A 23,327-nucleotide genomic window follows, 5' to 3' on the forward strand; every position below is an offset into this window, starting at 1 on the left:
CCAAACGCGCGATACATTATTTCCCTAATTCCCGGCGCATTAACGACCGCGCGAATACTAAAATCTACGCGCAAACCGCAATTCGCCGGGGCCGGAGTCGCACGCGTGTGGCCGCGATTTTAAATCGAATCACGATTAAACAGCATCCCTGCGTATCCTCATTCCCATTCGGCGTAGATCCGACATGGCGACAAAAACGTTTTCTCATTTCCCCGCGGTCTTCTCTCGCGGGTTCTCACGCGCAACGGTACAGAATTTCATTCCAGCACCGGCGCGGCGTATCTTAGGAATCGCGTCGTTTATCCATGGCCGAGCATTCGAAATTAAACGGATCATTTAACTCCGCCGTGCTCTTCCGCTGAAAATTCTCCTCTGTTCTGTTGCCGGATACAGGAACAGTCAGATCTCGTCGCCCTCTCTCTGGTAGCGTTGCAATGTGCTCGTTTTAAATATTAGCCACTCGTATAAGCTTCTGCCGTTATTTTAGTAAACAATAAGTTGCTGCATATGGAACGTCCGATTTTCACCAGTAACGTTTAACAAACATATTTTTCCTCAATAAAACTGAATTCTTTGGACGTCCATATTATTCATTTACAAGATTGTAATCCTCATTTTTTAGATATTTTTACCATCCACTAATTTATTAAATTCAATGAAAAACTCGTAGACTGATCTATGACCAACACGGATAGTCAAAGTGCTAAGAGACCCGGCCCCGCATAAACGTTTAGGATGATCTCGGTTCAGTCGGAGGACAAGCGTCTTCAGGGGAATCCATTTCCCGTCTCTCCCATACGCGCGATTTTAATCGAGGTTCGAGCGTGTGCCGGTGGCGCCCCGAAATTAGTCACATGCAGCGTCATCAGCGATGCCACAGAAGACTGAAACGACGGAGCACACGCTTCATCTGCAGGAGAGCTCGGGTATCAAACGTTTCGTTTAAGCAACCGCTTCAACCCCCCGCGCGTCCCCCCGCCCTTCCCCACGTCGTCGGCCACGTTAACCTCCCACGCTTCAATTAATATGCCCCGTTCCGCATCCACCTTGACGGTAATCTTCTCTTCCTTACCTCCTGTCTCTAGATCCCTGCATCCAATCAGCGATCCCCATAGCCGGCGATCTTATCGTGGATGCGCCGTCTAGTTTACAGCCATCACCGTCACCGTTAAACGAGCTGACGACAGTCGAATTAGAAGGGCGAACCACGTCGAATAAAATCGGGTATGCCAGGCACTAGGGTAGTGCACGGATAAATTTACACGAGTCGGCCCCAATGTATTCTCAAAATTCAGTGCCTTAAACTCGGCGAAACTGCATACCTCAGTAGACAAGGATAGAGTTTGGACCCAATATGTGTGCAATGCCACGAATGGGAAAAGTGAAGGTGTAATAAAGAAAATTTTATTGCTAGTAATTGTCGTCTTACCTTTATATTTGTAGCACTAATGTACGGCTGAGATTCTTCCGATTAAAATGAGTCCAAACACGGGATGAATCGGACGAATTTTACAGATTTGGTATGTTGTAATCTACGTCGTAATTAGAACGACAATTAATGACTCACGAGCCCGACGCTCGAGCGGCTACCCGCACTACCGCGCCCTTTGTTGTGAGTATAGCACGAGTAGCGGTAGTGGGGTAGTGGCTCAGGCTTGATATACTTGAATCGATAAAAATAGTCCGATTTACATCGTGTTTGGACTTATTTTAATCGGAAAGATCTCGGCTATCCATTGGTACCACTATTAGAAAAGGTTAGACGACAATTGCTGAACATGAAGTTTTCTGTATTGCGAGTTTATTTGTTCAGTTGTGGTATTGCTGCTACAGTTGGTGCTACAATTATAAAGGTAAAACTCGGTCTCGGTATGATCCGCTATCGTGTTCTGGTGGTAGGAGAACCAGGACACAATGAGAACGTAAACTCTTTTTAGAGCTATCGTCCGGTGGACGAACAATACATGGTAGAACGTAACAGGGCCGATATCGCTATGCAGATTTTATGAATCTTTCGGATCGCTTTACGACACCATCGAGGATGTTTAGGAGTCAATGGGGGGCATGGAAATGGGGGTGCGTGATGCGGGATTTGGAGCGTGCCGGGAAAATGGGGTCATTGAAACTACCGTCCGGAGACCGCCGGCTCTGTGACGTAGAAAAATATTCCTTTAACGTAATTTAACCAGCGCTTTTGTTCGCTGACGACGATGCCTCTTTAGCGCTGGCTCATTTGTAACGACGATCGTACTGAAAATATTTCGGCGTTTACCTTGCCGCCCGGCAATCGCGTTGGTTTTTACAGTTTTTGCGAGGGTCGTGAAGCTTTAAGCCCTTCGCGTCCAAATTAAATGAAATTCGTTGCAATCGAAGGTGTACCATTTATTATTTCACTTAATATTTGTGTACGCTTAACGGTGAATTGTCGTGTATGAATTCAAGAAGGATATGTTCCTGGAATGAGATAATAATCTTTGTACAGTAGTAGCTTCAGCTATTTTAAATGGCTTACAAAAATTACATGTATATAAAATCCAGTTGTGTGATGGTAAGAGAGTGCTCATGCTGGTAGTTTTTAAAGTATAATATAATAAAATAATATCAACTTTCAGGAAGTCATTGCAATTTCTCTTCGTGAAATTATATTGAAATGAACGTAGAAAAAGATTGTTTAAACTCTGTTAAGTCGGTTGAACTCGTACAATTTCAAAACAAGTAAAGCAACTTCATTTTTCCACTCCTTTTTATATTACAGAGAAAGAACCACGCCCAACGGCGTAAAAGTAGAAACTTCACCCTTCAAAATGGACATAGATGGAGATAAGATTTTTCTGTACAACAGGCACTGGAAGATCAACAATTTTCAGTGATAATTTATTGGTTCTCTAATTTTATAAACTGAGAGACTAGTTTATGAATCCCTACCTGAAAATGAAGCACACACAGTATAATTGTCCACTTTTGGACGAGGAAAGTGCCTAAAAAGGTGAAAATTAATTGCAAATTGCAACTGCAAAACAATACTACCCAGTCTGCACTGAATGAAAATAGCAAAAATCCATGATGGTTTCCTGCGAACGGGGGTCGGGGCCGAGCAGGCTCGGAGGGTGGTACAGAAAAATGGAGTCCACTTCCTTTACGACATCCACAAACTTGAAAAATCCAGAGCCGAAGGACGGTAACATTTTATGAAGAAGGGAAATCTGAAGGGAATGTAGAACGGTATCTTTGCCCAGCGCGCACAGAGAGGCAGATAGTTTAAAGAGACCGAGGGTGTAGCTGGAGGGTGGCGTCGCAGGAGGGCAGAGCAACAATGGTGGCAAAATGTGCCGACATATTTCTCGCATCTTATCGCAATGGCCGCCTCCTGGCGAAGGAAATTCGCCTTTTCGAGATGACGCGGTTCCACGAACCACTCCGTCTGAATGGTAACTTATGCATACTACCGGCCCGCCGTTGGAGAACGATAATGACACGCCGGTTGAGTCGATACAGTGTCGTTACCGTTGAAAAATTCCCCAAGTTCGGTCGTACGCGAATTCAATTCCATTCCGCAAGCTTCTGCGCTCGCATTCAAACCGAGTCGAACAATTCCGCGAGCGAGCAACATTAAGCCTCCATTGAAAATTAACGGAATTCATAAGCGGTGTCGCTGAAACGGTCCTCGGCTCCGTGCAATCGCTTATGCTCGCGCGCGCGCGCGTACGCTGCGACCAACAGATTTTCCAACGCGACTCTGGTAATAAAATATCATGCTCGGCTGGGAAAGCAATTTTTATGGAATTGTTGCTAACCGGAGGTTTCAAATTGCAACTCCATTGTGGTTTCGATCGCGAAAAGAATTTTTTAAGCGTGGTGAACAGCGATTTGAATTACAGGTTCAACGTAGTCATTACAAAACTCCTGATTTCGAAATCTTTTCAAAAGCAGAGTTGTTTGCATTTTTTTTTTTTAATGAAACTAACGTAGCAAAATAAACTTTTCGTGCAATAATTACAAGGTATCAGAATGAAGTATATATTTGTTCTTGCATCAATAATTTTAGTATGTAGAAAATAACACGAGGACTTCTACTGTTTTAAATTGTATATGTTCACATTTGTCATAACATCCGCAGCCTAATCATGACGAATTAGGATCGGTGACGAAAAAATTGAAATTGTTTAAGATAGTAATCACAGAATGTGCGACAAATGTTTTCAAACACCATCTTCAATTCACACAATGAATAAGCTTCTGTTACTAATTTTTTTCGTGAAAACTTTTGGATTAATCGTTATTTTTTAATAGAATCGCAGTGTTTGGTCCACCATGCGGCTCGCGGTTGGGGAAGCAGCGAATCGGCGATAAAAAAATATTCATCGGTCATTACCAGGGATGTGTTATCGCGTCCCTAGATCTTGAACGCGGACATGGCATTAATGATTAAATGTAATTCCAGTAAATTACGCGTCGCTTCCGGCGACCGAGCCGCTTTAACAGCGGGGCGACACGAAACGTAACGCACGAACCGCACGCTCGCGAGCACGCGTCTAAAAATCCCCACGACCACATCCATTTCACCGGTCCACGTATCCATCGACAAGCCTCCCCCGCCCCCCTCATCCAAACCTCCCGAAATCGTATTTGTGCCTGATTACCTCTCTCAAAACTATCCGGGGAAAGGGGATTGCTTTAACCGCTAATTACCAATAATTACCGGCCACGAGGCGTGCTCATTATCGTGTTCGTCGATAGGCGTGCGATACACACTCCATTTTGAATTGTTGCTCCCCGATGACTGATAGAGGCCAGGGGTGGCGGCTGAAGGGCCTTTGAAGGAACAATTAAGGGAGATGTTGCGCCCTATTGTTTTTGCTTGTGTTATTTGCGAAATGCTGTATTCAATTTGAACAGAGCAACCTGTTTTGCGTGAGCGGCGCATTGACCGAGGGCTACCTAATCCTCGAACGCTAATCTACATGCTATTTGACACGTAGTAACTTCGTTGAGGATTTATGGGTTAACCCTTTAAGGACGAAGATACTTTAAATTATTAAATTAAATTTCCCTTAAAAAACTAGATCGCAGAAAACTAGATGAAAATCTAACATACTGGGAAAATTGATACTTTATTTATCCCCTGTTGTTTAAAAGATTAAGCAATTTGTTTGCAGCTTCAGGAATAAATTATTGTTTAAATTCTGTGGTGCATTGATAAGGAACGTGGAGAGACTAAAAGGGAAAAGTAGAAATTAATTCTTTTATTTTTCTTACTTAATCAAACCTTGGACAGCCCTTGGATTTTATCAACCCTTTAATTCACGACTTATTCTGTAACCAAGATTAAGATTGTTATTAATAATTTCCTGGCAGGGAAATGAATTCATTGCGTGTGCGTGCGCGTGTGTGTGTGTGCATGTGTGTGTCTACTGTAGAAGTTCAATATTCATGAGGGCAAAATAATATTTTCTTTCAATTAGTGTGCACTGAATAATATTCATGTATATCAACCCTTCTGGATGAAAGCTTTTCCAAGAGTACTTCTTGGCGGGTCGAATGTATTTTCTGTGTTAATCGAGAGCATGTAAAGAATTAAACACATCGTGTTAAGAGAGAAAAGTTATGTTTAAATATGAACTTTTTATACTGTATAAGAATGGTCATACTTTTCGCTGTACGAGCGATCGTACTCATGTGCAGAAGGTTATTTTAATATCTTCTAAAATAAGAAATTAATATATTCTAACTATACTGTAACATTTAACTTATTATTTCAGTGAATGTGTTCGAAACAGCAGGAAATGTTTCAGTGACTATATTTGAGATAATCAAGAGTATTTAAATAACCAGAAATTTAAGAAAAATTTTTGATCTAAAGAAAAGCTGTTGCTTAGTTAGTTTAGTGTTAAAGCATGTTACAAACCCGTCCCATTAACGAGAACGACCTAACCGTCTAATGCAGCTCCAAGTTTTTCGCGTAGAATAAAAGTTTCTATTTTACTAGAACCGTGTTCTACTATTTTTTTTTTTCTAGTTTCAAAGTACAAGTTTTCCGAGCACGCGCAAATTTATTGAATAAAAGTTGCATTTCAGAAAAGTAACAATAAGGAAGTTGCCCAAACTGTCTTTCTGAAACTACATTATTTCATAAACAAAAGCTACAGAGCTGTCCCCTATGTAATCATGGCATTCTCGAGTGACAATGCAATACTGGAAGACAGTTGATACAGTTTCGCGATCGTTACAAGTCTAGCGACTCGCCTTTGTCTTCTGACGGGAAGACGCTGTTGCCAGTGAGAAATAATAACAATTCATTTGACGCCGGTCCTTTGACGCAAGCGAAAATATTTTTCAAGCACTCTGAGAATATGCTAAGCATACCAAACAGAATAATGAAAACGCAGTGCAAGAAAAATTCACAACGATACTAACATTTTTCATATACAAATGTGTTTATTTATAAAATTACTTGTTTATCTCTTGTCTTTATCTCTTATCTGACACAATAGATTAAACAATGAATACATTATTTATATTGACATATAACTCCTCTGCGATGAAAAATATTCCCACTATTTCCATTCAAAAACTCAAAATTAGGATCACCGGTAATTTCTGTAAAATTTCAGAAATCATATTCAGTGCCGTGTGATCCGATTTGCTTTGTTACCTGGAATCCATTGTTAGCACTTTTGTTATTTTTGAATGCAGATTCTACAAAACTTTTGGTCATTCATAATGAGAAAATTAATTTTTGTCTATGCCTTCCTCTTTTAATTTAAATCTATATTTTTACATTTGTTAGTTTGAACAATATTTTAAAAATTGTTCATTATTCTATAATCAGGAGTCATGCCACATGAAATATGCAGTTTGAGACATCGTCGGTTTTAATCTACAAATTAAATTATGACATTTTAAAAATCTAATTAATAATATTAGAACTCATCGAGCCATACATCGAATGAATCAATCGATTCAATTTCGAAAAATGTGTGTTATGTTATATATTATGGCATCTCTAAAAACACCATTTCGAGAAATCCGCGTTTAAACATACATAGTTTTAAACACAGCTATACATATATTCCGGGTTTATTGCAGGCCATAACTTCGTTCATTTTATGAATTTTAAAAAATTTCCGAGAAATATAGCCTAGATAATCAGAATTTAAAATTTGAAGACCGTCAATTTGTTGTATGATGACTTGTTAATATTTAAAGATAGTATAGTAATATATTTCTCTTAATTATAAGTAGAATTAGTCGGCCCTAGTCGGACACAGCAACTTGGGATTTAAATATTTGAATCAATCAATCAATGAGTTCAATTCAATTTGTAATAAATGTTGCGAATGTTTAGAAATCGTGCAGTAATGTATCAGTCTTCATTCAAAGTAGAATTAACAAGAAATGGTCAGCCGCAGCAACCATCCAAAATTTGATGCTGCGAAACGTCGAAAATAATTCAAATAGAATCGCATCGCACGATAATGCCTGTGGTCCAATTGCCACCACAAAAGCTAATAAAACACAAAAGTTCGTCGGAGCGCGAAACAAGCCTTAATGCAACGGAACAACTGCATTAACCATAATAACATCCGCGATCAATTCTTTAACGACGTTACCCTGCGACACGCAATATTCATCCCGGAATTAAAAACGAATCCTCCCGCTAAATTATTAATTGGAATTAATCGACGGGATGCTCGCGGCGCGTCCTATTGAGATAGCACAGAATAAAAAAAAATGGGCTAACAACGTCAATAAATCTTCCCTCATTTCATGCCTTAATCCTATGGAAATGTGACGCGCGATAACGCGGCCGGCGGTCGTGTTAAAAGATATAACAAACTATCGACTAAACTATTACCGACTAAGAACAGTGCAACATTTCCCCTTTTATTGTTACCTCGCCCGAAGAAAAACTCGGGCTGGCAGTAACGCGAACGACCCCCTAACAGTCTCGTAAAATTCCTGATTTTATCGCTCCGTTTCCATTCGAATGACATCGCGCGCGCGGTTCAACAACGAAGAAATCCGGTCCGGCCCCCCGATGCTCTAAAACGGTCGTCTAACCACGGAAAACTCAAAATTTGTTTTCACACAATTCTCCGTTTCTCGAAGCCTCCAAATCCTTAAGGGTTTCGTTTTAGCTAAATTGTTAGTTACCTATGCTTCTAAATAAGACAATACGCAGATAGAAATCAGCAATTTCTCAGCCATTTCAATAGTAGATTCAGAGGCGTTTTATGTTTCACTTTGTATGGACCCCAGCCACGATGACCATAGAATTGTGAAAAGCCGTATGGCTTGCGAGGCTTCGCCAATAAAATTGCTAGGGAAATAACAATAATTTTTACACGTTGGAAGTTCACGTTAGAATGCAGACCATAGTGCGACGCCCAACCCTTTCGAATGGCTCTTATCAGGAACGGCGCCGATACGTCCGGGTGCGCGATGGACGGAAGCGGTGTGCATACGTTACCGTTCGACCGTGCTCGCCTCGGACGACGACGCCTCGGCCCGGCAGATCTGAAGTTATGATAACGCGTGAGAAACGCGTGCGACATGTTTCACCGTCGTGTTTTGTTCGCCTTTCCGAAGCCGAGTCGCTCGCCCGACCCGCTCGCCCGACCCGACGCCGCCGCCGCCGTTGTGTTTTATCGTTACCGGCCGTGCCGGCGACGACGCTGACCCGACGCCCCGTTTACGCCCCGATCGTTAATGGACACCGTCTGTAAATTCCGCCTGTAAATCCTGCCGACTCCGCGGGAACCATTTTCCACGGTTTTTCCGGGGTAACCGAGCGTACGACGGCGACCCGACCCTTCCGCGGGTCCCAAGTACCCGCGTTCGTAAGTCACCGACCACTTACATCGGGGAGAACGTGGACCGGCGTCGGATCGGCGCTTCAGAATTTCATGAATGATGATGCAGGATGGCATTCGGTGACTCTGTGAAACGTGGCTCGATGGGAATTTTATCGCGAGTTGCTACACCGGGTGAGTCACCCGACATTTCGACTTAACGCTTCACTTACCGGCAATTTTCCAGTAGTCCTCTTAACCCTTCGCGGTCCAATGTCGAGCCAGTCTCGACTTTTCCTTTTCTACGTTCGACAATATCGAAAAGGGAAGTCAAGAAATCGGTACACGATGTAAGTGACATATTCGAGTGGTAAAACTTTCGAATTGCCACCCGAAGCTTTTGGCACCTGCTGTATGTTATTCTACTCGTCTTTATGTGCTGAATACGAGTATGACTTTCGTTCTCGGCGGAAATTAATATTTACCGAGATATTTCAGCTATAATTGTGTCTGTGTCACGGGCGCACACTTGTGGGCAGAATTCAATGTGCTAGTATGGAAGTTTTCTGCGAACGTCTCGGTAATTTGTAATTTAAAAATCAAAAATCGAAATTCGTATTCATCGAAACGAGTAGAATGACGTGTAATAAGTACCGAAAGCTCGAAGGGGGCAATTCGAAAGTCTTACCCTTGGCATGTGCAGCTTATATGGTTTACAGATACCACTCTTTGATCTGTTTTCGTATTAAGCACGTCGAAACGAATACATAGAATTACGTATAATGGTTATCGAAAGCTTGGAGCGGGGAGATTGTAAAGTTCAGCAATCCGAAGTCTTCACATATATAGAGACGTTACTGTATCCGTGACATCGAGCGATCGTGTAAAATTAGATGACGCTTGTGCCCGTGAACACTGTTATTACGGAAGTTGTGTCAATCAGAGCTCCTTCGGAGTCCAGGCTCGGCGACAACGAGCAGAGATTCGGGCTCATGAATCGCAAATAGCCCGAATCTACAGAATCAAACGGTTTCGCGGTCGAGCAGACAGCGTCGACAACGGCGCAACACATTCTGAACAGTTCCTGGCAAACTGTCGAATTAAAGATCGAAGCATCGCCGGCGAACAATGCGTCGGTTCATGCTCGTTAGGTGTTCAACGCGTCGGCACGCGATATACACACAGAGAGGGAGAGAGAGGGCGTCGCATCGCCACCATGCCGAACGGCTAATGAAGTCGCAGATACGTAGCACGCGTTTCACGCTGTCGGCATTGTCGACGTGGGAGGCGTGCAACGGGAATAGAAACGGAGACTCGTTACATTGTTCGGTTAACCTGGCGTCGTTTTGCATGTACGTGCACAATTTTCCTCCCTGCTACGAACTATATCATCGCGATAAGGCCGTGCATCCTGCGCTGTTCGGTTTGCCGCGTCTTCTTCCACATACGCCGCTACTACCATCAACGTGTGCTAGCTCTGCCTTGCCAAGTTTAGGGCTGCCGGGCACCAGGATGCGTTGCCAGTAGACTGTCACGCCTAAATATTGTCCCTTGTTGCTTCGTTATTTTTATTTCGAAAGTTCGCGCACCGAGTGAAAGAAACTGGGTTAGCAAATGGCTCGTTTTGTCTCGTGTTATCGTGTTTATCTCCGAAGTTTGTGCACATCGCAATAAGAACGCGGATGTGTTGCCGGGAGTGTCGCAGAAAATATTCTACAGCTTCATTCAATTATTTCACTATTTCGTTCTGGTTTTGTATTGTTATTTTCCTAATAAATACCGTTTAATTGGTTGTGCTTGTGAACGTCCACAGCCTAGTTGAATATTTCAATCTTTATTCCAGTTTTGTAGTAATAAAAATATTGTTTGTGGAGAAAGAGGAAAATAACAATGTGCAGGAATAATACAGGAGAAAATTAAAATGACACACACGTGTCACATTCCTACTAGAAGAAATTGTGTTAAGTTAGAGTTATAAATAACTCTAAGAATATGATGAATGCAATGAGCACCCTCATCGAGTCCACGCTGTAGCATTCTACTCGCAATTATCCAGGTCGGTTTTAATTCTAAATTCTAAAAAATAATTGGGTTTCCATTAAGTCTATGGTCGCAAGATTCGCTGCCCGTGCGGCGTGTATGCAGGCGCTGCACGGGCCACACAAAGCCGTCCATGCTCTCCGGCCCGTGGATCTTGTTTTCTCGCCGACGTTTCCCGCCGTCAACGAATTCGCCAGCCAGAAGGTATCTAATAAATCTACGTCGGGGAGACGAAAGCCCCTCGTTAGACGCGGACGTTCCACGAAAGCTTCTTTCGCGGATCCGCCGGGGCTGGAATTGCCCTGGAAAACTTGGCCCGCGAACAACCCGGCATAAAATTATTTTTCCTCATCCGAGGCTCGCGTCGCATCGCTCTCTTTATTCGCCGGTGTTACTTAGCGCACCGGTGTCCTGGCTTGACGTAAGACGATTTCCTCGAGGACCCTATCTCGAACGAGACTTCCTCTTCCGGTCGCTCGTGGTGCAGCCCCGTCGCCGGTTTGCCGTTCGCGTTCTTCGATGCGAACGGCCTGCGGTTATCGGGCTGCGACCTTGCAAGTGTTTCCGAACATGTTAACTGTCTATTTTACCGAGAGTACAGCGGCCGATTAATATACTGCGGATCTTTGTGAAAAAATTGTTTGCATTAATTACAGGACACGGGAACCAAATAGTATTTCGTTTCTTTCCCTTGTAGCTTTATCAAGTTGTAAAATTATTTTTATGAAATTATTAAATCGTAGTCATTTTTATCATAAATTCATAAAATCGTCAGTCTAGTAATTTTAAAGTTACTTGCACAAGTCGGGGAGTTTACATTGTAACAATCAATTTTTAAATGACAGTCCATCTGTACCGAACATATTTATAATTTTTTTATTAAGTATGTAGTTTATTGGGTTTGTATGCACTTTATTTTTGGTAATGTGGCTCTAATAATTTGATCATTCATTGTTCAACGCCATTGAAGATAGAAATTCATAAAGTTTGGTCGATATTAGTTTCTGGTTTGAACAGATTCATCCGAAACGTACGAGGATGAGTTAATGATGCTATCTCGTGTCCCTCCTTATTTTTGACATAAATGCATACAAAATTCGTTATCTAATTATCAGACTGCCGTTACGGATGTGATGATTACAACGTACACCTCTCCGACCAACCAGAGACTGAAAATCATCAGTAGCACTCGTAACGGATAATTTCGTTTATCAAACTACGACATCGTGTTATTGAATTTTGTTTCCTTCGGTGCAACGATGCCAACTTTCGTGGATTACGCCGTACGCTAAAAACGTCACGTTTCTCAATTTTCTGCAGCAAAGACGCCCGAGCCCGTAGCGCCCGATTGTTCCCGACTAGGACAATTCCGGAAAGCGCATTAGCGTAATGGACATAATGACCGTTACAGGTGAAAATTCCGTAACGCCGTATGACGGCCGGCGGACTGGACGTGTTCCCGTGTACACACGCGACGCTCGTGTAGGGCGATCGAATGGAAACGTTGTGACATATTCAGGCTATCGTTTAACGAACCTGACGAGCTGTGTGTTTCAGCTCGTGCAGCCACCGCCGCCGCGCCGCCTACCGGTTCAGAACAGGTTCGTGCGTCGATACGTCGTCGCAAGGACGAGGGTGGAAGCACGAGCGCATAGATCATGAGAACAGGGTTGCACGCGGCCCAGGCCGGCGTAAAATATTTAACGACATTTATGAAGCCTATGAAAATTTCAACGGTGTCGGGACTGAATACGCGTCGGGGATCGGGGTCCGACGTGTACACGCGCCCGTTATTTATCTCCTCTGCGAGTGCGGTTCTACTGGTGGACGCGGAAAACACCGCTATTATGAATAACCGATGGAAAACGCGAACGCCTCCCCCTCCCCCTCCCCCACCGTTTCCCATTAAACGCGCTCCCCGCCATTGTAAAAACAACCGCGCTTTGCATTATTTTGCGAGATACGCCAGCGCGATAACGGCCGCGTATCGAGTGCGGATCAATTTAATTCGAACCGCGAGCTCTCGATTCCGCGGCCCAACGCTGATCGCGATAATTTTTCGTCTATAATCATTAATTCGTGTCATCTCTTTTTTGAAGGGACGTTCTCGTGTAGACAGAACAAGAAATCGAATTTTTTAAAAATATCTTAAGAATATTAGCTCGAAACGAAAGTTCGTAGCGTTTTTAAATTAATGTTCGAAGAAGAAATTGATTATATTTTCCATTCTGTTCTATTACTTTTTGCCATTTTTGAAGTAACTTGTCATGTTGCTCGTCTACCATGAGTAAAAATTGAAGCCATGAAATTCAGAGGGAACATAAGTAGAATCTCGGATAGACTAAACTAGGAAAGCTTCCTTTGGGAATGTGATTAAATTATGTGATGTCGAAGCTATTTCTGAAACAAAAGAACACTTTGGACCACAAGGGGTTAAAGGGAATATAATAATAAGTAGCTTTTCGTCCCTCGTCTCACAGAATCGACGCAGAGAATTTTGATTTTGCGTAAATGCTGTTGGTAATAAATGAAAATTGAGGATTCAGCCTGTGTGCACCAGGGACCAAGCTCTGTAGTCTCTGTAGCTGCGAAGGCAGCGTTCGGAAACTACGGTGTTGCCTCGGTTCTTGCGATTACGGATTCCAGGGCATACCGGATTATCTATGAGCTGGATTATTTGATCATCCTAATTATGGATAACCCAGAAACAAGAGACCACGATCGAACCAACTCACGACGCAGAGACTCGAATTACGTAACCGGGTGGCTGCCAGACTCGAAGTGGATCAACTGTGGACCGACAGAATTGAATCGAGGTAACATTGGAATGAGAGATACGAATCCAGGCGATTTATGGTTGAAAAAGTTGCCTGTGGGCAGTTCGATTTGCGGGCTGAAATTTGAAGTTCACTGGAGCAAGTTCGGAAGATAGCATATCCAAGGACTCTGGTTCTTGAGAATAGTCAAAGATGGTTAGAACCCTAAGTTCAGAGTTTAATTCCAAAGTAAAATTAGAGAAGTTGAGAACAGCTTGTTGATTCTAAGGTTGCAAAATCCCCAAGGCTTGAAAAGTTTTTATACCAAATATCATTGGAGGACTTCTATTTCTTTCAATAGATCAAATTTCAAGAGTGCTAGATCCAAAGATTCATTTCTGAGGATCTTGGGATCTCAGTTTGATGTTCTGGACATCTGAAATTGGAGATCTAAAACTCCACGTATGAGGATCTTTGAACCACAGATCCTAGCTTTAAACTTCCCAAACTGGAGATCTAGAGACACATGTATGAGGAGCTTTGATCTCCAGATTCTAGCTTCAAATATCTCACACTGGAGATCTAGAGATTTCTCACACTGGATCTCTATGCCTAACAGTTAGAATCTTTGAACTCCATATTCTAGCTTTGGACTTCTCAAACTGGTGGACTTTTGATGGTTACTCCAATGTTCCCTAGATACAAGGATTAAATCATACAATCTACTAAGATCAAGCATACTTTTAAACATTCTAATTTACTAGTAATTTAAGCTCTCCAATTGTTGAACCCAAGCGCTTGCATTTGTGTATCTGTAGAATCAAGGACTCAAACTCAAAATCTCTGGACCCAAAATGAAATCAAACCTGAAGCCTTCCGAACTCGGAAGCAAAATCGAAAATTGAAGATCTCCAAAAGTTTCTGATTCGAGAGATCAGAAAAAAATTTTGTTTTCGAATGCTTCAACGTGGATTTATGAATACTTTTGACTGCTTGAACAGACTGATTCTAATCTCTCACTCCTGGACCTGGTAACGATCTGTTGTTCTTGGTTTTATCTGATTGAAGTATCTTGTAGACTTAATTGTAGTTTATGGGTTCTGGCTAGGTTCAATTAAAGTCTCTTGTTTCTATCTTGTTCTAATTAGATTTTTTCGCACCTGATAGTAACCAGCTGAAGTTTCTAGCTTCTATTATACCTTTAATTCCGTATAAATATGAGAAAGGCGGTCCTGAATAAAACTGTATTAGTGAAATATCGGCGTGAATCAGAAGCGACTCCGGCATGAGCCTAGAACTCGCAGGATTCCGAGGGTGAAGGGTTAAGAAATGCACAAATAATGACCATTTTAAAGAAATGGTTTCACCAGTTCAATTTTGCGTTTTGCTGTGTATTCCTCTCGATTTCCGCGGGTGTAATTTCAGCTTCTGATTTACCTTTCTCGCGGGAATGTAAAGAACGCCGGAAGAAAGGTTTCGTTTCGTGAATAAACGACGTAGCTAGCACTGACTGGCTTCGATTACGTTACGTTAGTGATCGAACGGTTCCGCCTTGCTTCCGATAGGAGCATTCTCAAAGAACCCACGAACGAGGAACCACGATGTCGTGTTTTTGTTCGACGTTCTCTCTAAGGAGGCCAGGCAATGCTTGCATTCAGCGGTGCAGCGTTATTCTCTGGCCGATTAGAAACAGCTGGGGCGAAAACCCGCTCGTCCCTTTAACCCGTCATTCGCCGATCTTCAAGTATTATACCGTTCCTGCTGCGCTGCCGCGTCCGTGGCATTAAAAAAGTATCGATAAGCGATATTCCCGATAAGTCCCGGCTGTTTCTCTTGCACGATCGCGGTGGAACGTGCCGCGATCGTTATTATCCGACCCATCGGTGCATCCAAATGATCGCTCTTTCTTCGCGACAGAAAAAAAAAGAAGAAAAAACAAAAGAACCCGTATCTGCATCGGTACATGACTATTCGTGGACCGCAATGAATCGCTTTGTGAGATAATTACTTAATCGTTTCGAGTTCGTGCAATTTATTACTTTCCGTTCCTCGTAGACCGTGACCCTTTTAACATAGGTTGTAAGATAATTACAATTCATAGGGGCTAGAGATTACGATATTGCGGGTCGGGACTGTCTATTTTTCTTGCCGTTTAATATTTATAACTAATCCTTTTGCCAACGATATTATTAAGTACTTCATTGGCTATCGTACCATCTAATCTTTTAGATGAAAACATTAGGACTCAAGATATCAAGTAAATTTTAAATCATGAATGTTTTGCAGAATTTTTACATTAAATTTTACTGCTCAATTTATCATTCTTTGCAGCCAACGACGTTATGAAGCATTCACTTTTGCTGTTTCGCCAGCTAATTGTGTTAGCAAAAACAATTAATAGAACTCTTAGAAGGATTTTCACATTGGGTAAATTTTAATGATGAATTTCTTATTCCTTATCGTGTAATATTTGTGAGAGTCCATTTCACCAACAATTTTATTAATGTATTTATGTACGTATATTATAAATATCTAATTTATAATATAATTTTCGAAATGATCTAATTTTAAAATGAAAATAGCTGATGGGAATCGAGGTATAGAACAACTAACCACGAATATTTGAGCCAATTTTTGACAAATTCGCCGAGTCCCATCGATAAATCTCTTGCTTCCAACGCTTATCCATTAAATCCCCGGGAAACGCGAACAAGAAAACAGAGAGATCGGAAAGTACGGTACCGAGTAAACACAGCGGGGCAAGTAATGAATCTCGGTTTCAGCATATTCGCGGCCGTTTTATGAAGCTGCCTCTCAGGAACCGTTCCCAGCGCTTTAAGACCAACCTGTTGTGTGCGTCGCGGTAATCCCAAAAATTAGCGAGCTCTTTGCGCCCTGGTGCAGCGAGGGAGTCGCTCGTACCGCGAGATTAATAGAACCGTAACCTCGGTGGCTTTTCCGTTATCCATATTTCTCATCGGTGCTCGTCGACGACACACGCTCTCTTTTCGTCCCCGCGAACAGGCTTGCGTGTTTTTCATCACGTTACTGCATCTGTCGCCCCCCCCCGGTGCATTTCTCTTATTCCCTGGGAATCAACGCTTTTGAAAATCCGCAGCCTATGGATGGACGGGTTCCTCGGTTACAAGCCAGTCTCGCAACGGTGACAGGGGTATCGACGCGAGTCCCCCTATCGATTCGCGATCCTATCGCACCGGTATATCGTTAAACGATATCTCCGATACCTGTCTGTGTACGCTCGCTAACATCCTCTCGGATGAAACAAGGGTGCACAGGCGAGATTCTATGAAACATTTTTGGCGCGAATTCCTGCCCCGGGCGCGCTCATTTTTTCTTTGTGCGCACCGGTATGCTTGTTTCGGACATACATGTTCCCAGCAAGACAGGCTCGGCAACACGTTTGTTCAACTTGTTCGTACCGGATTTATCAATTTTACATAAACACCTACAATATGTGCGAGACGCAAACAATATTTCCGTCATTCGTTTCGTCACACTTACATTGAAATAAAATTACAGTAGAACTTTCGACATTTTCATTTAAAAAATTTGAAAAAATATGAATGAATATTTTAATAGTCAGCAGCTTAAACTGTGAGCCTAGTGGTGTAGCGTTCAAGTAGATGACATCCAGGAAGGCCATAAGTTATTTAGAACCATCTTGATTTTATTGTTTTAGTCCTCCCTGCGATTTCGAATCATGCACACCAGCAAGACACGATTTTCAATCGTGCTTTTATTGTGGGCAAGATAGAATCAAGTCACTAAAACTGTATAAAAGATTGCTCTGTATGACGAACGATATAGCTAAACCAATTACAAAAAACATCACGTAACACGTACTATCACTTTGAAAAGAATTCATGAAAATTGATGAATTTTTCAAACCCCTTCAAAAATGTGGTGATAAAATAGCCATCGCTGGCTGATAGAATTGCTTCAGTGTAACAAATAATTGCATCACTCGTGCGTACCCAAAAATTCTATTAAACAACAACTTCTGTAAAGCGTATCGAGAGCTACTCCCAATCAAATCGTTCTGAATAACAGCCCATACGTTCCACAGTATTGTAGACGATGACTGTACAACTGGATTCTATCCGTAGAAATATCTACACGGTCTTTCAGGTTGGGTAAGACGTGCTCGCAAGGGAGTTTTCTGAATGGCTGGCAGAACACACCGCCTATCCCGGCGGACGTATCGCTGACTATTATCGCGTACCCTGCGGTTTTAACCTATACCAGCCGCATAAGAGTGCTAAGAGAACTTTCGCCCTTCCTGCTGACGGTCTTTCTCTCCCCCTACGATTTTACGTGCACCAACCGCTGGTAGAATTCCGAACGGACGAACCCCTCCGAGATAACGGAGGCCTGTTTGTAGAACGCGTTAGGCTCCGCCACTTTTCCCCGGATATATTTTGCTACAACAGGGCGAGTTCTCAGCTTCGCGGTTACATCTGTGCCTATTTATCTGCCGCGCGAACGATTATGGGAAAACTTCTCGGGTAATTATCGCGGGACGTGTTAGGGATCCTGGGGAATATTAGATCACAGATTTGGGACCGTTTGGCAAATGATTATTGCTGCGCGAGCGCGATTTATCTTATCGCTGATCCCCCCTTTGGGAAGCTTCAAATAGTACCGAGCCGAAAAATTAATATTTTAAAACGATTTTCGTTTCAGTTTTTAACAGGCAAGTAAGCCTGTTTTTGCAGGTAAATAACACGTGAAGGGGATATTCCAATCAAATTAAAATTCAAAAGTTTGATTGTACAGGGTGAATAAATTTTTTTGAGGCTTTGTTTTGCAGAAAATCGTCTTTAAAATCCGTCAAGTTTACATGCCTAGCATTTATAATAAGTAGAATCAGTAGGTCATGCTCAGACACGTCAGACGATGTCTATTAAGTATATATATTTTCGACTTATTTTCTAATACAGAATCACCCCCTCCACGGTTGTACCATCAATACTGGGACACCCTGTATACACCGATTCCATGAGTGCAAATTGAAGACACAAACTTCACAGAAAACATAAAGGACGGAATAATATAGAAAATAATCATCCTCGTACAGTAGAACCTTGATTCACCTAACTGATTAGTAAGCGTTCCATTAATGGATCATAGTGCTACTTGATCACTGTTTAATAGAACATTTAGGTACGCAAGAGTGAAGCCATTATTTGTTACATCGAAGCAATTCTTTACAAAATAAATAACCAAGTAAACGATTTTTAAGCCAGCTTGTCTATGTACTTTAAGAGAACGCTCTCTTGTTCCACATGAAAACCATCGAGCATGGTACGACCACCTTGGGAGCAGTTTTAGAAAATTTGCTTCACGGAACTCGCAGAGCTATAATCGATAAAGTCTCGATCGATGTTTCCCGGATATTTTCCTTGGAAAATCTTCGTAAATCGTCGATGCCATTTTATTATTCCTTTTAACAACGGTACAAAGTTTTTGCTCTGTAAAACGCGAGAGCATTGTTACTTCCGGCAAACCATAATTATTACCAGCGAAGCTGAAAAAAACCGGATCTTTCGAAAATGAACCGGCACAGAATCATCGGGCGTTTTAACGAACCGAATTTTCGGGGGCCAGCACGGGGTGTGTCGTTATTTTTCGAGCGACCACGATCCACCTTCGTGGATTTTCATTAACGAACTCCCGCGTGACGAAATTTCTATGGGCATGATTCGCGGAACACCGTGAACGCGTATCGCGTTTGCCGTTGTGCTCCGGCAGAAGGGCCCGTTGCACACAACCGGCGGCATTAGAATAAACGAGCACTGAAAGTGTAAATAGAGCTCTTATGGGAATTACCGCAGCCTTAGGTGAACATCGGCCAGCTAAACTTAAGTAATGTATACCGGCAACAATTTTCTGCACCGGCGGCGAACTCGTATTAACCTGAAGTCCAGCGATTCGTTACATTATCCTTGGCCTAACGATGAATTAGTGCAAGTTTCTCTGCGCCCCACTCCCCGAGTTTCTCTTGCGACGGAAATATTCGTCATTAACTGACGGCCTCGTGAAAGCCGGGAGCGAAATATTTGAACGGGGTTGACGGTGCATTTTGGCGGTTTCCACTCGCAAAAGTTTGAACCGCGGTTGGATAGCTGTGTACGTATATAGATATATATGTATATACTATAACCCAGGGAACGAAGCAGGTATCATCAGGGATCCGTCCTTCGGGATTTCGAGCATTCGGCAACCGCAATCCGCGAGTTTCACTGACTCCGGCCAGGAGTCCGTAAAATCTCGAATGTATTTTGCAGCGGCAGCAGAAAGGAATTGCCCGGCGGTCCTCGTCATTGCGCGGGAAGGGAGAGGAGGTGGAGAAGGAGGAGGTCCTTGTGAAACTACTTCCCCGTCTCGAAAAATTCCACGGAGCCGTTCTTGACTTCTTTTAATGGTGAAACTTCAGCCAGGTCGCGTCCTCCTATGCTCCGTTGTCGTACCTTTTTCAGTCTATCCAATTGCCGCTTATCGAATTGCCTTCTTCACGGTTTTATTTACGTATTTAATTTGCAATTTTTATGGCTCTTCTCGAACGGAAAGAGACGTTTTTCGGTGGCTATGTTTAACCCTTAAGTGGTACAGTGTTCACTCTGATTGCGAATCATCGTACTAGGATATACTAGGACCTGTCCAAAATTCTGTACAAATTTTCTCAGATACCCTCCATCCCTTGCCGCACTATTTTCCGTACGGCTACACTGATTGGAACGTCTTTATCCCAAAAAATGTCGCAAAAGAGGAACGTTTAAATTTTTGTATGGCTACATCTACTTCAATGCTTAATTATCGTACATGTACGATTTTTATTTCATTCTTAGTATAAAAAATCTTTTGCTAGTTTCTTTTTACTCTTTCTATACGTTTTTTCTTTATTGTAGTTTTCCATAGTTTACGAAATCTATCTTTAATTAATCATGGTACAATGATTTAATTGGGTCTCGATATTGGCGACATATTACAAATTGATATTACATGTGAATTGTGTGTAACTACATTAACACACGCAATTAAATGAATTCATCTAATTCGTCGTTATTATTACTTTATACGAACTTTCCATTTATTATTCTTTAATATGAACAATTGTATATGTATATATATGACAAAAATTCAAATTTAAGTAATTCTTAATAAACATTTAAATACAAATCTTCTTTTCTCTTAATAACTTTAGTAAATTGAACACTACCCGAGAATATTCTGCAATTCTTTGCAAACTTTTACTGTTTTGTATTTCGTTTATCCATTTTTGCCGTAAACGCATAAAATCCGCTGTTGAATTATCGTATTTCTGTAATTTCTGTCACATTAATGATACGAATTTCACGCGACAGCGCATTAAGAGTAATAACAGTTTCACTGCAAAATACTATTAAACGAAGCGTTGTAGTAATGACATCAAATGTCTTCGGTAAAGTGTATTACGTACTACGAACCTATCCTACACATGATAACACGGCACCGAAGTCGTAGGGTGCAATCAATAGTGCACTGACATAGACGCCTTTAAACGCGCCCATATTAACGAGATATACATACATGACCTATTAGCAGAGTCGATGAAAGAGCAGGAGACAAGGTACAGACGCTCTAGAATTAGCCGTGTAACAGTAAGCGCACGTAGATTTTTGCCATGTATTTCTCACTGCGATGTTTCTCGTGTTCATAAACTGTTCTTCGTAGGTCATAATTTAAATACAGATTTTATGCGCTTGTAGCTTTCAGAAATGTATGAATTATAAAAATTTGTATAGTGAGAAATTTAACCGTTTGCACTCGAAGCTATTTTAACTCCAAAACGAAACATTTCCTCCGACCTAGAATATTTCCCTTCTGTATATTTTTTTTCATGTTATACATGCGAAAATGGTGCAATTTGCTTGTACAGTACTGAAGTGTTTAGTGATTTATTAAATACAAACAAATTTAATAATGTATAAACTATTTTGAATAATGATACAGCAATTTTTAGTGGCATCTTACAGTCGCCATTCGAGAGCTAAGGGTTAATAGAATTTGTACTTTACTTTTCACATTTTGGAATTCTTGATGCGCGGAAGGATTTTTAGAGTTGCTCCTCTTTTTGTATAAACGTGTAGAAGATATTAATGCCACTCTATATTTGCAGAAAGACCAACAATTTAGCCATGATTAAAGAAATAATTGCCTCCTAGACGCTCAGCAATACCGTTCAATTTTTCCCTTTCACTATGACTTGAATAGAAAGCATACTTTACTTGATTGTAGGGCACTTTCATTAATAATTATTTAATCTTGCACCAAAATTAAAGCAAATATAAATACTCGCAGTGATATCGTTTGATTTTCAAAAGGATTACAGTGAAAATCAACGTGAAAGTAAAAGTTATATCACCACGTGTGCTGAGTGCAAGTAGAATAAGCAAGCACTAGTCAGACGCACCTATATGATTCATAGCTAGACTGCCGATTTTATGAATTTACAAGAAAATTGAATAGATAAAATATGAAATAGTAAAAATATTAAGAGATTTCAAGAATAACACAATATTATTCTCAATGAAAATGATTAAGAGGTGAAATAAATTTTTATTTATTCCCTTGTTCTTACAATTGCTACTACGAAAAGAACTTACTAAATCCCACTAATTTCCTCATGCTCCTGAAAAATTACAAACGACAGTAACGCCTACTCAAATCCCACATACTTAGCCAAAAATGTATTAACATCGTCCAATTTGTTTCTAAAAGAAACTCCGTCCCCGAAGAGGTTAACAAACGATCCCCCAAATTTAATTCCCTCAAAAACCGCCTGCCCAACCATCTACTTTCGTTCCACAGGAGGTGCTCCCTAATACGTCGAGTTACATCGCACATAGCTAACGACAGGGTCCCTTTTGTTAGCAATCAATTGGCCCCGATGCCATTAGTTACCCTTTGTCTCGGAGCGGCGAGCGATCCAAGCGAAATTCCTTTCTTCATTTCGCGGGGGCGGCACATCGAACGGGGGGGGGGGCACTTGCGTGACCGTAAGAGCCGCTTCCGGTTCGTCCATGGGAAGACGAAGGGAGCCGGGAGAAGAGTCGGTCTCTCTGTCTTCTTCGATGGGCCGGTTCTTAGTTGTTCTCGAGCGTCGACGACGGCAGAGGGACGAAAAAGTGCAAGGTTGGGCTAATTGAGCGGGGACTCGATTACGAGTCGGTCTCTCTGTGTTTCTCTAGGCGACACACGTACCGCAGAGACCACCGGGGGCTGACTGGTTGTCCAGGCTCGTGCCAAGCAAAAGGAACACCTGGGTCAGCCGTGGTTTTGCCCTTAAGTCGATTAAGCTCTTTTTGCCCCGCGGCTGCCCTCGTCTCTTCCATCCCCTAACCGACCCTCGTGTCGCCGGCGAAATATGTCGGCGGGACCGGTTGAAAATTTTCGGAGGGCACCCCTTCCCCCCCCCCCCCCCCAACTCTTTATATATATATATGTATGTACGTGACCGAGGAAACGATCGATGGTTTTATCCGATCCAAGGACAACAGAGGCGAAATTGGAAGGGAACGATATCGGTTGGATTGCGGGGGTGGGGGGACAACCGTGCGTGTCGCGCGGAATAAAAAGGAGAGCCCGATGAGGTATCTCGCCCGGAGATTGATGACTGTTACGATAGACGGTTGCGAGATGAATGTAGGTATTTTGTATTGTAATGTATATTGAGTCA

The 23,327-nt window shown here is 42.1% G+C and overlaps 1 protein-coding gene across 3 annotated transcripts in view; it reads left to right on the forward strand.

Annotated features, from left to right (window-relative positions):
- The window catches only part of LOC143357090 (discoidin domain-containing receptor 2), a 170,733-nt gene that overhangs the window by 59,206 nt on the left and 88,200 nt on the right, over positions 1–23,327 (forward strand). The window lies entirely within an intron of this gene.

The sequence above is a fragment of the Halictus rubicundus genome, chromosome 9 (assembly GCF_050948215.1).
Source record: "Halictus rubicundus isolate RS-2024b chromosome 9, iyHalRubi1_principal, whole genome shotgun sequence".
NCBI lineage: Eukaryota > Metazoa > Arthropoda > Insecta > Hymenoptera > Halictidae > Halictus > Halictus rubicundus.